This window comes from Jaculus jaculus, chromosome 19 (assembly GCF_020740685.1).
Source record: "Jaculus jaculus isolate mJacJac1 chromosome 19, mJacJac1.mat.Y.cur, whole genome shotgun sequence".
NCBI lineage: Eukaryota > Metazoa > Chordata > Mammalia > Rodentia > Dipodidae > Jaculus > Jaculus jaculus.
The window spans coordinates 48,526,152-48,531,702 of NC_059120.1; positions in this window are offsets into that span (position 1 = coordinate 48,526,152).

Sequence of the window (5,551 nt, forward strand, 5' to 3'; positions counted from 1 at the left end):
CATTAGATTAAACAGTTTTATGACTTCGGGTCCATGTCTTCAGATTCTCTACTCCAGTAATGGTGGTGGGATGTTGTGCTATTTCCTACAGCTTTATTTGAGACTTGCGGAGGTAAGTGTGTTCTCTTGAGACAACATCTCTTGCCTCTGGCTTCATCGGTGAATCGAGAGGCATTATGAGGGGAGTGAGTCAGTGACTGACACGGAAGCTCAATTCTTGATCTGTTGAACTGCATGGTTGTCAAAATTAAGTGTAGATTGTACTCAAATACTAACGGTAAACTTCAGAAACAGAAATTTTCTAAGTTTGAATTTAATTCTACTTCTCTACGCTTACTCTTTTGTTCTAACTTATTTCACAGAAAAAAAATATTTAGATGTTGTAGAGAAGAGATGTTAAATAAATATATAATGGCAATGTAACATCAAATGTAAGGATGGCATGTGAAAGTGCCCTCAGAACACAAAAACAGAAAATAACTTTATATTCTACAATTTAAACCTTCTATAACTCAGGCAGTGATCTACTGAGGTGAAATATACCTACTAAAGAACATCATTTTTCCATTATTATTTGATTCTCTTGACATTTTAATATTCTTAAATCCAGGTCATCTCTTACAACTGCTATAGGCATTTAAAGTAATAACTTTTGAGCTTGAGAGATGGCTCAGCAGCTTAAGGTTCTTTCTTGCAAAGCCTGTCAACCTGGATTTAATTCCCCAGTACCCACATAAAGTCAGATGCACAAAGTGGCACATGCATATGTATAAACAAATAAAATATTTAAAAATAAAGCAAAATAGGAAGAAGGGGCAGAAAGTTTGTTAGAACCACAAGTTGGGACATTATGCACAGAGACATTGCCTGTCCCCCATAATGGACTGTGCATGGACCCACGACCCACATTCCCCAGGGCAATGACTTGCATCACCAACAAGGAGGGCCACTTTGGAGAAGGGGCAGGGATGAGGGAAAGGATGGTGCCAACATGTGTTGTTTACGTACTAAGTATGTCCATAGCTAATCGAAATAAATTTTAAACAATAAAATAAAGCAAAATAGTAACTTGTCAAGCATATAACATATAGAATATTTTGATAGAATATTTTACAATAAACAGAGAAAATTTCTAAGCAATCCTAAACAGGAAGACTAAGGTATATGTGAAGAAAAAGTTACTATTTATCAAGGTCACACTTTTATTTATTTATTTATTTATTTATTTATTTATTTATTTATTTATTTATTTGAGAGCGACAGACACAGAGAGAAGGGCAGATAGAGAGAGAGAGAGAGAATGGGCGCGCCAGGGCTTCCAGCCTCTGCAAACGAACTCCAGACGCATGCACCCCCTTGTGCATCTGGCTAACGTGGGACCTGGGGAACCGAGCCTCGAACCGGGGTCCTTAGGCTTCACAGGCAAGCGTTTAACTGCTAAGCCATCTCTCCAGCCCAAGGTCACACTTTTTAACTACAATCAAATAAATGGAAGAGGCAGGCTTTGACAATTCTCATTGAAACATTTTACAGAAATATTCTGGCTCAAAGTCTTGATATGTCCATCATAAAAACACACGTGTTGGGCTGGAGAGATGGCTTAGTGGTTAAGTGCTTATCTGTGAAACCTAAGGACCCCAGTTCAAGGCTCCATTCCGCAGGACCCATGTAAGGCAGATACACAAGTTGGTGCACGCGTCTGGAGGTCGTTTGCAATGGCTGGAGGCCCTGATGCCCCCATTCTTTCTCCTTCTCTCTCTGTCTCTTTCTCTCTCTGTCTGTCTGTTGCTCTCAAATAAATAAGTAAATAAACAAACAAAAAAAAATTAAAAAACATAAAAACACATGTGTCATTCTTATGTCCAGACTCTCAACATGGAGATGGAACTGCAAACACGTCATCTCACCACGCTGCTCTCCTCTCCTCCATTCCTTCAAGGCCCTGATGCCCATCTGTCCCCGCAGCTTTTCTTTCACAAAAATTCCAGGTCAGGTCCAGTTACACAGCATGCCCTAACTCCCTAACTTCACCCAAAGTGCTTGGCCAGGGACATCCCATGGGCCAGAGTGCTAGATCGGATAAGGAGGAGAGAGCAGGCCGAGAAGCAGCGTTTATTCTTCTGTGGACTGAATGTGACCAGCTGCCTTGCCCTCCTCTTGCCATGCCTTCCCCACCACAGTGAACTGTAACATGGAAATGACAGTTGAAACAAACCCTCCTTCACTTAAACTCAATTTTTTGACAGGTACTTTTGTCCCAGCCATGAGAAGTAGACTAACAGTGACTGAATCCACATGTGTATAAGAGTGGATTAGTCCTCTTACAGGAAATGTATCCATTACCAGTGAAGCCACATGAGAGAGCAGCAATCCGGAGCATCACATTGAGGCAGTAAAAAGATCAAAACATTCTTTTAAAAAACAAAAAAAAAAACCATGAACACATTATAAAGTAAGCTATGAAATACACAAACATAGTTAGGCTATGAGCTCAAAGTCCACTGTTAACTATATTACACTGAAGTCCCATAATCTGTCCATAAAGGCAGGGAGAGAAAAAAAAGTTTGGCGGTCTCACTTACACTGAAGCCCAGACTGAAAATCTTACCTCACTTTAGCTCCTCATTCTGCATCTTCCTTACTAATATGTTGGCTATGGCATGCAGCCAGCTGTCCCCAAGGCAGAGCATGCCCTAGTTTAAGAAGTTTGAGTCGTCTATCTTAGCCTCAGGAAGAAGCTCTTGTGAAAATGACATCATCTCCAGTAATAAGAAAATTGAGTTTAATTCTACAGTCCAAGTCAGACCTAAAATATGTAGAATTCACCAAGTTCATGACATCTGATGAGGTCTGTTGGTAGCTACAGCCCGAATATTTCAGTTCTTCAGAGTTGCGCCTCTTTTCATATTTTATACATTGTAGATCAGTTGGAGAAAAATAACACCGAATACCAAATGTTTTATTCAGCTAGATAAATTAAAGCCTGGCTTCAGGAACTTTCTAATAAGAACGTGTACAATTAATAATGTCTACCACAATTTGTTTATTACTATGAGAATGAAGGGAATTGTATCGTTAATTTATTGAACACATATTTGTTTTGACACCTACTGGGTGCTGAATACTTCAAACACTAAGCATGCAGGGGAGGACTGAAGAACGGCTGTTTGCCGGTGGAATTGACACCACATAGGGACATAGAAACACACAAGGAGGGATGTGGACGGTCCAGGCAGGAAGAAGTTCTCTGATGATGTCAGTAAGTAATTTCTAACTTTGGAGAGCTTTTTCCTTTCCATTGTCATTTATCAACATACAGATCTCTTCACCTTTTCATCATTTCCAAATAAAAAATGGAAAGAATATTCTGAGGACTGGCTCACTGCAGCTTAATTGCAGAAGCTACATAGACATGACCTTAACGTCCTTGCCACACATGCTAATCTAAGGACACATACATGATGTGTTTATATAGGGACTGGCTGGTCCACTCAGTGTTTGAGATCTTACTGAATTATTCCCAAGGAACATGAAATTTCTAAGTTCAGCAGTTCCTGGTTCCCTTGTTTTTAAGACTGTTCTACATGAATTCTCCAGTCAGGAAGGTGGTTTGTAGTGCTCCTCCTCCTCCTCCTCCTCTTCTTCTCTATACTGTGAGGGTGACTGCCTTTGGCAAACTTTATTCTACTTAGTCTTTGTAGCCTGCTTAATGAGCACCTCCTCTCACCTTTGGTTTCTACCGCGCAGACACCTTATTATTATATATTTTTTTTGCCAGTCCTGTTTTTCATGGGAAGAAAAAAAAATAATCTGAACATGCAGTTACAGAACCATGAACTACACATACTGAGAAAATAAAACCCAAATAAGGATTTATTCCAAAGGATATGAGCAAGTAATGTTAATTTACTCAATTTTCACTTCAGCTTTATTCATATGGGCAATACACTAATAACAAAAATCATGCCCCTGCCTTGCTTCCAAAATGCCAAATTGGAGCCTTTTTATTTATTTATTTTTCCTGAAAGTAATTATGATCACTAACTTGACAACTAATGGATAAAAATTGATTGCCACATCGGAATACTGACATTTTGTAATGTGGAATCAATTGTTCTCTGTATAAGCCGCTAAATAAATGAAAGACAAAAATAGAAGAATTATGACCTGAAATAAGTCTGTCTGATTATTTCTCCCCTGAGGGCTTTAGATTGGATTAGGATATCTGAATTCAATCAAAGCTGGTTTCTTGAGACAGGGAACTTGATAGACCTTGGTGTGGGGAGGGAGGAAGCCTGCAAAAATTATAGTCAATGGACAATGCTAACTGCAAATGCCTCCCTTTAGTAGCCTATCTGAAATCAGAAAACCTCAGGTAATATGATATACTCAGAAAATAGATGAAAGGTTTTAAAATATCTTCCCCCAAAGCAGAAATGCCTGCCACAAATCTCATATATGAAACAGCACTGCCACCTTGTGACATGCACATTTGAGCAATACAGTCTCTTTTTCCTTATTCTTAATGAACTCTTATAATAGAAAAATAAGACGAGAAAATAGTGTGATTGATCATTATGACATTTTTAAATCATTTGTTGAATATAAAAAATGACATTTTTTCATTTACTAAGCATTAGTGCCCATCAATATTATTAAGCAGTCACTCAATTTAAAATATTTTTTTCTGAAGTTTTAAAGAAATATGAGGAAGAGGCGGTCCTCAGTTTGTCAACTACTCTTGAAAATCTTACAAACAGAAAGACTGACAGAACCAGGCTAACGATATACATGGGTAAAGAACAAAGAGTTAACTAGAAGAGAATGGCACTTCAGCAAAGTTCAAATGAGAAAGGAACCATGACAAAGAAAAACAGAACCTTTCTATTCTTTCATGATTCTCTAATAAGAAAAGAAGAAACACTGTATAGAGAGTAGTGAAAGAACACATTCATTTATATAACCTAATGTATTTGTCTTTTCTGCATCTTCTTACTCCATTATCCTAGAAATGAAAGATGAGGGTTTGGTTGAGGGGGAGAACTTAAATGGGTATTAAAATGTGAAAAGAACAGGCACAGTGCGGATTTGGTACAGTAAACATATCAATCGACACTTTAAATTTTTTTAAAGTTTTTCTTTTAAAAAAAAATGGTCTTGTATTGCTGAAGACTCCACATACTTGGGCTGCAAGGCCACTGAGGAATCTTGCTGGAACTGAGCTTATAGCTTCCTCCATGTAGACCAGCTGACAGAAAGCTGGAAGAAGCCATTCTACATGCAGTTCAATGGGAGAAAGAGATACCACCAGTGAAGATACTCAACAGTGGACACTGCAAGCCTTATAATTGGCCAGCCAGGCCAAATGAGCCAACGGGTGCAATAGTGGCACATCTGTCATGGTGGAAACCAATTGCCCTCCAATTGGACTGGAGGCCTGCTCCATGGGAGGGAATACAGCCCTGATACTGATAACTTAAAACAGGGGTAGTCATGAGTCCTAGGGGTGTAACATCTGCTGATGTCTGGATAAGTGCATATACTATGCTTA